The following is an 11,876-nucleotide window of genomic DNA, read 5'->3' as shown; positions in this document are numbered from 1 at the left end:
AGCCTTCCTTGCCCTTTTAAAGGCCTTCATGGATTCATTATTTTTAATCATCTCTACAAACAAACATCACAGCGAGAAACCAAGTTATGAATCAAAAAAGATCTTATAAGAGATAAACTCGACAAAATAAGCAAAAAACAAAAGACAACTCGACCACTACCCAGCTCAGCTCGAAGGAGAGGGGGATTTCCTAGGAATTTCTTTGTATCAAGATGAGGAGGCTGCCCCCAAATTTCTTCCAGCACAGTCACAAAGGCTTGTTCATCCTCATCCAACATCTCCCACGTGTATTTAGACACCATTACATTCTTTTGCCATTCCAAAGGAAAGGCGGGCTCATCATTCTCATCCAGAAAGAAGGGTCGAGCTCCTTCAACAGCTCGGACCCTGAAAAAATAATTTTTGAAGTCGCGAAAAGATTCATCAAACATGGAAAAAATCTTCTTCCCTTGGAAAGCTCGGAAAGAAACCCAGGTGGCCTTCTTCTTAACCACCCGGGCTTTGTCAAAACAAAAAGATAAAAGAAGAGGGATTGTGAAGCGGGGATACCCAGTTCATGGCACAACAACTGAAAGATTTTTATAAAACCCTAAGAGTTAGGGTGAAGTTGGGATGGAGCTACATTACAAGACCACAAGAGGTTGGTCTCGAAAGGAGTAAAAGGAAGGGTAACATTCTTCTGACTAAAAAAGAAGCCGTATGCATAGAAAAATGGGCATTCTCCAACAATTCGGGTAGAAAAACAAATCCTTTTCTCAGAATTGAGAGACACAAGCTCATAGTTCTTTTCATCACTACCATTACTACAAATCCTATGAAACTGCCTAAGCTGCTGATAAAACTCGAAATCAACCAACGAAACACACAGAAGAACCATAGAATCCACCCAATCAGCCATGCCCTTAGGGACTTGGGAGGAGGTCTCAACAACATTTTTGCGAGAAGACATGAGGTCAACTAGTCCTACAGCAAAAATAGAAAACAAATTACTAACTAAAACATCTCGGGCAAAGCCAAAATCAACTCATAGCAGAGCATGACTTAAAGCAAACAAACAAGAAAAAGGAAAACCCCAAGACACAGTCCAGGGGCATCCTTTGGAGGCAGTTACAGAACAAGGACTCAGGAAAACCTACAAGCCTACACCTCGATACAGGAAGATAATGACTCCTTTCAACTAAAACGACAAGCCACAGAGAAAACCATCAAAATAACAACCCACCAGAACCACAGTCTCAGTTTGATCAACAAATGAAGCAACCAAATATCAAGAAATATCAAGAAAAAGTCATAAAAAACACAACCTTTTTCAAAGAAAAAGAAAAAGCATCGTTATCTTTTACAAAATTCGTCAGCAAAGAAAAAACTATTAACATGGCGAAAGACATCAAAGGAGCAATCTTCTAAGAAAGCAAGCAGATTCATACAGTTCGTAAAAGAAGAAAACAAGCGGCACGAACCTTAGAATACGGAATACCCCCACAACAGTAAACAAGCAGATGCACGGCGATACAAAAGGATTCAAACTTTCTAAAGTCAAAAGCCAGAAATAAACACAAACAACGAAGAAAGTAAGGAAAAACCAACCTGGAAAAGGGAGAAAACTCTGAAGAAAACCGTAAGCTGAAGCGGCAAGGATCAGAACCACCCTTCGAGCAAAAAGCGTCACAGAGAAAAACAAAATGCAAACTTCAGGTGAAACGGAAAGGAAGAGAGAAAAAAAGGAGAAATTACGGAAAAGAGGAAACCGTTTTTTCTGAGTGCCAAATTCAAAATGAAGAGGCAAGAAGAAACGGGCCATTAAAAATAATTAATGAGGGAATTAAACCCTCACGCATTCCTAAGACCAGAGCGCTAATGCAAAGCGCGTGCTTTTCAGAATAAAGAAAACATTCTACATTCAAAAGAAGACTTTACAAAGGGAAAATTGACAGATGCTCGAGTTCGGCTTTCACCAGAAAAGGATCGAAGTCCTAAAAATTAAGACTCGACCTCAAAAAAGAAAGACCGAGCTCGAGCAGGGGCACTGTTCATACCCTGAGTCGAGCTGTACGACCCGGGATATTTAGCGACAAAGTGACCGACCTCTTCAGGTCATACTATCCGACCTCTTCTCAAAGAGGTCGGCCAAATTGCCAGGAAAGCCCAATAAAGGGTCCAAATAAAGGAACACGACCCAAATCCAAAGGCCGCCAAGGCCTACAAAGAGAAGGGCGGTTCCCTTGAAGATAAGCTGACCTCACCCAAAGATAAGATAAGATAAGATAAGATAACTAACTTATCTTATCTAAAAAGGTCACTCCACACCATTATAAATACACTGGAGCACCCAGGTATAACTCATACTCTGATTCTACTAAAAACCTGCTTAATACCCTTGCTAACTTAAGCATCAGAGTCCCTTGCAGGTACCACCACCCTCCGGTGACAAAGGATCAGCAGCATTGCCAGTCCAATAAGTCAGACGCGACTGCTCCAGCCACCATCCACAAGTCAGACACGCCATCTCTGATCAGTACAGAAGATCTCATCCGAGATCGACCTGCAGTTTCAGGTAACCCTCGGAACAGTTTGCTTCCTTGTTCTGACCCAAGGGGAGCATCCCTTTTTCTATGCATACGACTTCTTTTTTAGCCAGATGAACATCACCCTTCCCTTCACTCCTTTTGAAACCAACTTGTTATGGTCGTGTAATGTGGCCCCCTCTCAACTTCACCCAAATTCTTGGTATTTCATTAAGATTTTTCAGTTGATTTTTCAAGAATTTGATGTTAAACCTTCTCAAACTCTTTTTCCGTATCTCTTTGTGTTGACCAAGCCTGGGACTACCAAAAAGAAAGCTTCTTGGATTTCTTTTAGGTCTGCCCAGGGGCATAAAGTTTTTCCCATGTATGATGAGTCCTTCAGGGATTCTAAGAATTACTTTTTTAAGATCCGAGTTGTTGAAGGAGCTCATCCTTTCTTTTTGGATGATAATGGCGAGCCTCGTTTTCCCTTAGAATGGCAGAAGAACGTAGTGGTGTCTAGGTATACTTGGGAAATGTTGGACGAGGTCGAGCAGGCTTTTGTCACTGTCTTGGAGGATATTTGGGGGGAACCTCCCCATCTTGATACAAAAAAATTCTTGTGGAATCCATCCCTTGTCCGAACTGTGCTGGGTATTCATTATGTTTTGCTCCACTTTACTTTGCTTTCTTCATTTTCTAGTTTGTAATCTGCTTCTATGGTTGGTCTTCTTTTTTCAGAGATGGTTAAAAATAATGACTCCATGAGGGCCTTCAAAAAGGCGAGGAAGGCTACTGCTGCCCAGAACATCTCGGCCAAGGTGGCTGGGGAGGGATCCTCTCATGTTCTGCCAAAGCCGTCAGTACCGAGTTCTCCTGGACCGAGGAGAATGATTCCTACCCCTCGGGTCCATGTGCTCGACCCTCCCCAGTCTTCTGCTTCCGTTTCTTCTCCTCCGGCTGTTCCTCCTTCAGAAAGACCTCGGACCGTTGAGCCCTTCAATCTGGACACTCCTGATTTTGATGCCATTGGGTTTGTCGACCAGCAGATTGGTCCCTATGGTGCCCTTCCTATGGATGATGTTTCTTATCTTCGTCTCTTGGATTTCATAACTCGGAGTAGCATCAAGATGGCTCATATGGAGGCGGCTCTGTATCGAACTGCCCAAGATCTTCCTATCCACGCAACGAAGGCCTTCATGGAGGAGGCCAAATCAGAGTTTGACCGGATTAAGGGTTTAAAGGAGGAGCTCAAGGTGAAGGTGACCAAGTTGGAGAAATTACTGGAGGGTGAAAAGACCAGAGCTATTGCCTTGGCGGCTTCTGCAAAGCTGGCTGAGGATACGGAGTTGAAACACAAAGAGAGCTATGTCACGACCTACAGGGAGATGATGCGTCTTAGGAAGGATTTGGAGTCTGCTCGGGCTAATTATGCCGAGCTCCAGGGTCATCTTGTGGGCAGCGTCAATGCTGCTTATGAGAATTTAAAGGATCAAGTTCGAGTCCTTGCGCCCGATCTCGACCTCTCTCTCTTCAGCTTGGACAACATTGTGAAGGATGGTAAAATTGTTCCTGATGACCCTGATGATGATGACGACATTGAGCCTCCTCCTGTGCCTGCCCCCAAGGTCTCTGTTGCGTCGACTTCTTCAGCCCCTGAAGTTGTTCATTCTGAGTCGGATCCAGATTGTCAGATCCTGAACCGGGATGATGGGACGGTGGATGCGGTACCCCTTCAGACTCGTCTTTCTTCACCCCCGGATGCTGCAACTGGGAACTCTTTGGATCCTCTCTGACTATTCTGGACGTTCTGTATATAGCCCGGCTTGTGGGCTTTTGAACTTTTTATATTTTGTAATTGGTGGTTCTGGCTTCTTGATACTCTTTAGTTGCTTTTTTGGCAACTTTATTTTGAAAAAACAAAGTAGTTTCTCCAGCTCTTGGGGCTGACTTTTGGTGACCCCTTGAGTTCTTGTTATTATTATAACTTGTGCTTTTCATGACGTGTTTGTCTGCACTTTGTTTGATACCTTTTAGGTTTTTGGGAGTGTTGGAGCCTTGTTGTCTGACCTCTTTTGATTGCCTTCGTATTTTCATACTTGTAGCTTGATTTTATTTTTGAGGTTGTGGATTTTTGGGTCCAACTTGTATGCCTTCTGTCGGCTGACTTCTTCACTTCGGCCTGAAGTTATTTCTAGTGATCCATTTTGTTTGGACCTTTGTTAGATCTTTTACTTTTAATTTTTGGCATCTTGGTCGAGCCGACTTTATCATGTCGGTCCCTTCTAAGTTATTTTTAGTAATCCTCTTTCTTGGACCTTGGTCAAGTCTCTTTCAGGGATTACTTTTTATAACTTTTTGGTTTTGGGCCGACTTCTTTATGTTGGTCCCTTCTAATTTATTTCTAGTAATCCTCTTTCTTGGACCTTTGTCAGGTCTCTTTTAGGGATTACTTTTATAACTTTTTGATTTTGGGACCAACTTCTTTACGTCGGTCCCTTCTAAGTTATTTTTAGTAATCCTCTTTCTTGGACCTTTGTCAGGTCTCTTTCAGGGATTACTTTTTATAACTTTTTGATTTTGGGGCCAACTTCTTTACGCCGGTCCCTTCTAAGTTATTTTTAGTAATCCTCTTTCTTGGACCTTTGTCAGGTCTCTTTCAAGGATTACTTTTTATAACTTTTTGATTTTGGGGCCGACTTCTTTACGTCGGTCCCTTCTAAGTTATTTTTTAGTAATCCTCTTTCTTGGACCTTTGTCAGGTCTCTTTCAGGGGTTACTTTTTATAACTTTTTTATTTTGGGGCCGACTTCTTTACGTTGATCCCTTCTAAGTTATTTTTTAGTAATCCTCTTTCTTAGACCTTTGTCAGGTCTCTTTCAGGGATTACTTTTTATAACTTTTTGACTTTGGGGCTGACTTCTTTACATCGGTCCCTTCTAAGTTATTTTTAGTAATCCTCTTTTTTAGGGCTGGCCAGGCCTCTTTCTAGGGATTGACTTTTTATAACTTTGGTTATTGTGGTCGACTGGTCCGACTTCTTTTACGTCGGCCGGTCTTTAAGTTATTTTTAGCAACCCATTTTTATTAAGACCTCGTCAGGTCCTTTCTATGGATCACTTTCGATAACTTCTTGCATTATTCTGTTTTTGTCACTTTTTTCATCTTTGCCGATTTCGTAGAAATTGGGTTTGATCCCCGTTGGTCGACCTTATGATGAATTTGGTTTTCAACTTTGTTGGTCTTTACCGTGATCGTGCAGTGAATTTAATTTTTACTTTCTGCCGATCTGTAGCTTTATAATCGGACGATGAATTTTTTTCATTTCAGATTAATGCGTCTTGATAAAGAATTTGTGGGAAATCTGAAAAATTTTATTCAAAATAGAAATATGCAAATATGTACATGTGGGAGTTTTACTCCTCTAAGTTAGGTATTTTATAGATCTTGGCTTGGCACCTCATTAAAAAACCTTTTTAGGAAAAAGAGTGAACCTTATCCTAAGATCTTTATTACCTCTAACTATAGTACCTTCTTAGGTTACAGGCGTGCCATGACCTAGGAAGCTCTCGCCCTTCGAGTTCGGATAGTCTGTAGTAGCCCTTTCCAAGTACTTCTGACTCGGTAGGGTCCTTTCCAGTTTGCTGCCAGCTTTCCTTCTCCAGGTCGAGTTGTTCCAATATCATTTCGGATTAGGATAATTTCGTTCATGGCAAAACCTCGTGGAACTACCTTTTGATTGTATCTTGAAACCATTCGTCATTTTAATGCCTCTTCCCTGATCCGAGCTCTTTCTTGGATTTCTGGAACTAGGTCGAGTTTTTCCCTTTGAAGTTGGGAGTTGGCCTCTTCATTGTAGTGGATCACTTTGGGTGACCCTTCTTCGACCACCACTGGAATCATTGCCTCCATTCCGTAAGCTAATCGGAAGGGTGATTCCTTTGTGGTGGAGTGTGGGGTTGTCCGATATGCCCATACACTACAAGAAAATAAGCTTTCTGCCACGCTTTTAAAGCGAGCTGAAAAGTGCTAAAAAGGGTGCCGACAACTTTTTGGCACGCTTTTTGAGCTATCGGCACGCTTTTGAAAGGGTCACATCCGCCAGCGTGTCGGTTGCTCTATCGCCATGCTTTTGTGAATCTATCGGCACGTTTTCTTTTTTGCCACGCTTTCAACTCTTGCCACGCTTAAAAATGTGGCCATATGTATTAACCTATCGGCACGCTTTAAAAGCGTACCGAAAAGTGAAAGATATGGCTATGCCTTTGAAGCGTGCCAATAGTAAAAGATATGGTGTCGCTTTTGAAGCGTGCCAATAATGAAGAAACATGGACCTATTGCCACGCTTTTAAAGTGTGGCTATATCCCTATCATCAAAAAAGAAAATATGGCATATGCTTTTACACGTACTCTAATGCACTCCAAAAACAATAAAAAACATTGACAAAAATATGTGAATATCATTTAAAAAAAATTAATTAATAGAAATTAGTATTACATTAATAAAATTCAAACCAAATTAGCTATATCAATCTCTTATAACTAAAGTAGTTATAAAATACATTGGGCTAAAAAATATCAATACATATAAAACTTATTAAAAGTCATTAACTTATTCTATCTCTGTCATTTTTTTGTGTAAAAAATAAAAAAATTAAAAAATAAATATCAATAATCCAAACATAATATTGTTGAGATTTGCAATTTATAGGCAAAAACTCATGCTGCTGAATCTTGGAGCTCACACCATTGTGCTTTAGAAAAAGGAGATAGCCCTCTTAGAAGAAGTTATATAATTTTTGTAGCGCTTGAGGATTTTATATTCTTCATGCATGAATATCAATGCAGTTTCTTTACTTCCCATTCTTCTTACCTACAACAAGTTTAAAAGCAATGCCATGAAAATACACTCAACCATTTTATCTTCATTTAATAATGATTTCAAAAAATCTAAGCACAACTACACAAAACATACTGCAGTTTTGTATTGTAACTATCAGCTTGAAAATGCTGTTATACCTTAAATTGCATAAATTACATAAAGTCTCAGCAAGGATGCATAAATTGCATAAAGCTAAAACAAAACAATGCTTGATCCATATATACTCTTGAGAAAAATAAAATTACTCTTTAAAGTCAAATAATTGCCTAGCGTATAGCATTACAAGTTCCAAATTTCATATAGATCAGATACTACAAATCACCTATAAACAATTTGTAAAATATATTTATATATAAATATATATAATGTAGAAATTGATCAAATACTACATTATGACCAGTTTGTAAAATATAATCAGAAACCTATAAACAATAATGAAATATTAGATACGATCTATATTCATTAGAGACAAGCTATTTTGAGATATCCATATTATTATGCTGTTGACACAACACCTCAAGCACATCATTACCGATTCAGAACCATCCTTAATGCATGCATATACTCATACATTAGTAATAGAACTATTAATATTATAATAATAGAATATCTTTTTTCTACTTAAGCAATGACTTAAGGATAACACGGCTAAAGATAACATAAGCTGCAAGCAATGATGTCAGTGCATTGGAAAATTAAATGTAGGCCACTAGAAATATTGATTTTAATTCCGAAATTTTCAAGTAATCCATGAAATAGATAAGATAAGCAAGGAAGGTCGACCAAATATTCAATTACTGGATGTGAGCAAGCAAAAATAAAAAATAAGAATAAATGGCATAAGTATAATTAATATGTCAAAGGGAGAAATTCCTACGTAACGTTGGGGATTTGAGTTGAAAAGGAATCAAATGAAAGCCAAAAACATGTGTTTGTTTCCTTTTGGATTGCGTGGTTTTATTGGTTTGTATTTAATGAAACAAAAACCAAAGCAAAGGGTTGGTGAAATTGGAGAGGGACCTACGCTCACACTGTCACACATTACCCCACTTGATCACATGCACCGTCCAAACTCCCTGTACTCCATGTCAATTTCTTCAAGGGTCTCTATGTGCTCACTCACAAAGCTGAGATACAAGGAGGAGTAGTGTCTTTTACTCTTAAGGCTATTTCACAACTTTCAACAGTGTCTAACACAAAACATAATTAAAATTTAAAAACAGGGGTAAAAGTCCAAAAATAATATACCTCACTGGAACAGCTAAAAGACTCCTCACACCTTTCTAACCAAGCTCAACGAGAGTTTCATCTGTATATGGTTTCAACCACTGTACCGGGCCCACTCGACTCTGGAAATTCATCTAACAATGCCATAAGAAATAGAGGCTCTAAAAGGTAAGCCAACAATTCAGCAATTAAAAAGCAAGTTAATGAGGTCCAAATTAACCTGATAAGCAAGAGTGTGCTTATTGTTAATTCCTCTAGCTTTCAACTCCTGCATAATTAGATTTACCATCACTTTGTGCACTGATAAAAATAATAATAGCAGTAAGTAGAAGCAGAAGTAAAAGTATTGATATGAGGTGCTCCATTAAGTAGAAGCAGAAGTAAAAGTATTGATATAGTGTATATGGGGCTTTTGCAAATATTAGGTTATTTGAGTGTTTGAGAGAAAGATATACAAGAACCATATCATAGATATTCTACAGCTATTCCAGGGTTGTGAAAGTAACTCATCTGACTATATTCTGTGATCAAATAATAAATAAAAGGGGGAAATAGAGACAATGGGATGAAATTTAAAATAACAACTTCAGCTTGTAATTATTTGATATAATTAGAATAAAAGTATGCCTTTATAGTATAGAGAACTAAATTTCCAATTTAAAAGAAGCAAAGGATATTATGTTTACACATAACAGTTAATAACATGATACATTCTAAAGAAAAACAGAAACTTAGACTCTTATTATGGCAAGTAATTACCACGTCCCAACCTGCCTCTTCACTTCAAAAAGGATACAAAGCAAACAGGACAAAGAAGAAACATATAAAAAGAAGATTTATTAGTGTCACTATTATTACCCTTAGCCAATGTTGAATACAAAGGACATGCAAACCAAATAGTACCATTCTGTATCTGAGAGATCCTCCGGAGACAGTGCTACTGAACGCCTTTTGGTTTGAGGGCTGGCTTCTACAGCTTTGAGGGACTTGTATAACTCTCGAAGCTGCTCACTCCGCTGCAACCCTATCTGATCAGAATTGAGTTTCACTCCTTGACTTGTCTTCCTTGTCTTAATGTCTCCATTGTAATATCCTTCCCCCCAACTCAATACCTTGCTAAATGGGCACCATGAATAGAAAGAAATTGATTTTGAATAGTAGTATTATTGAATTGTGGTGTTGTCTAAGAAGCCATTGTACTGAGTTGTTCATATTAGAGAAGAAGAAGAAACAAGTCATGATGTGTCTCGTCATATGAAGTCCATTGAGGTATTTTCACAAACAACACATATTGAAGAAACAGAAAATGAAAAAAAATCACAAAACAGAACTGAAATTCAAGAAAACAGTTAGTTAGAAGTTAGTACCTGGGTTGGGTAGATGAAGTAGACCAGAATATTGCATAGCTCCACTAGATGCTTCTCACAGACAAAGCAAGCTGTTCTTTGAAGTTCTCCAGCAACATTTCCTTGTTCTTTGGGTTCAGGAAAATAACCTTTCAGCTTGAATCATACTTGATTCTCCCCATGAAACCTAAAAAATGAATTAAGCAAACTCTTAAAAAAATTTAGACTAGAAAACACATTGGTATACCAGACAGCAGCTGACAGAATTTATATCTTTATCAGTTTTACAAAGGGCACTTGTGAAGAATACAAAAATAGAAGAATTTTTATAGGAAGGATAAAATCTGAGTTTCCAATGGCATTAAATACATAGAAGTTCACTTTCTCTATAAAATCATTTCCCTTTTGTATTAGTAAAACTCTCTCTATACCAAATCATATCCGCAGAGAACATATTAGGATAAAAAGTAAAAACATATATCCAGGCCTAAAAAAAAATGAGTATGAACAGAGGATACTTATTTGATTCAGGTCAAATGCTTAGCTTCCTAACACCAGATTATTGCAAAATTACAGCATTTAAGCTAGGAAATAATTTTCTTTTGATGAAATGCAAACCGCAGTACATAAGCCTATTACATGTCTTGAAGGTTCAAAGTTCTTTGATGGAGCTGCCTGCAATTGAAACTTTTATCTAACTATTCAATTCCATTAGACAAAATCAAATACAAAAACGAAAACGAATTGAGCACTCACATAGTTGCATAGAACTTCCAACACACCTTTATCACAGATACACTGCTGCACCAAGACCGTTCTAGGTGGCAGTGCACTAGAGACCCTCACACCCTCAAGTAACCTCCATTTAGTATTCCTTTACCAAAAAATTGAAGACAAACATCAGAAACCATTCCAATAAGCAATTTACATCATAATCAAACAAAATAACAAATTATCATATCACTCAAACCTTATATCAAGTATACTATTCTAATAAATGCATGCGTGTCATGGTAAGCCAAAGCACATATAATAAAATAGACAATCCATCGCATTCCCCACACCAATGCAATCAAACTAGAGAGTTCACCACATAATAGAAACAAAACAAAAAGAGAGGTGATTACAGTTGCAAGAGATTATTATATAAGAAAAGAAAACAATAATCAGCGTTATGGTGAGGGTTGAATAGAGAAATTTGCAGAGGCTTGAAACAGAGAAACAAAAAGGGATTAAATCTTTAAATACGTACTTTCTTGTGTTATGGTGAGGGTTGAGCGCCGATTGAGGGAGGAACAACGATTGAGGGAGAGGCAGCGACGATTGAGTCAGTGTCGACGGAGGTAAGGTTTGAGCGAGAGAGAACAAGCACTGATGGAGGCCTTGCGAGCGAGAGTGAACGCCGACGGAAGGCGCGCCGACGGAGGGCGCGCCGATGGAGGGTGCGCCGGCGGAAGCAGCACCGATTGAAGAGGGATAAAGGGTTGCAAGAGAAGGATAGAGGGTTGCAAGTTGAGAGCGGGCTACGACCTGAAAGATGACGATGGATTCTCACTTCTCAGTGATGAAGAGGGCTGCGAGCTGAGAGGGCTGCTAACTGAGAGAAGGCTGCGAAAGTTTAGGGTTCTTAGTTGAGTAATGGAGAGGATTCGAGGGTTTGGGTTCTCACTTCTAAGTTAGGGCTATTTTGAGTGTTCTGATAAAGAAATTAAGTGTTTGAGTGAGAAATTAAATTAAGTGGGAACTTTATCGTCACGCTTTTTAGGGTCTCAAATAATTAGAGGTTATAGGCACGCTTTAAAAATGTACCCGTATCCTGACAAACTAGCGACGCTTTAAAAGCGTACCTGTTTTTCTTTATGGGCACACTTTTGAAGCGTGAAAAAAAAAAGTGGTCAAATCATAAATCAGTAGCCA

At 38.8% G+C, this 11,876-nt stretch overlaps 1 long non-coding RNA gene across 13 annotated transcripts; it reads right to left on the bottom strand.

The window, feature by feature from the left end:
• On the bottom strand, positions 7,008-11,674 carry LOC107619182. 13 transcript variants are annotated; one of them, XR_002353830.1, is made up of 8 exons: positions 11,212-11,674; positions 10,716-10,833; positions 10,478-10,634; positions 9,981-10,146; positions 9,472-9,729; positions 8,834-8,881; positions 8,635-8,735; positions 7,008-7,377 (listed from the first exon to the last, which is right to left on the bottom strand). It is a non-coding gene; the product is annotated as an uncharacterized LOC107619182 (long non-coding RNA). The 13 variants fall into 13 exon arrangements; XR_001615545.2 differs by lacking the exon at positions 10,478-10,634 and adding an exon at positions 8,411-8,513 and having other exon boundaries at positions 8,635-8,747; positions 11,212-11,673; XR_002353827.1 differs by having other exon boundaries at positions 10,599-10,634; positions 11,212-11,672.

Source organism: Arachis ipaensis, chromosome B09 (assembly GCF_000816755.2).
Source record: "Arachis ipaensis cultivar K30076 chromosome B09, Araip1.1, whole genome shotgun sequence".
Classification (NCBI taxonomy): domain Eukaryota; kingdom Viridiplantae; phylum Streptophyta; class Magnoliopsida; order Fabales; family Fabaceae; genus Arachis; species Arachis ipaensis.
Note: the sequence above shows the minus strand (reverse complement) of the source record. Positions and strands in the feature narration are given on the sequence as shown.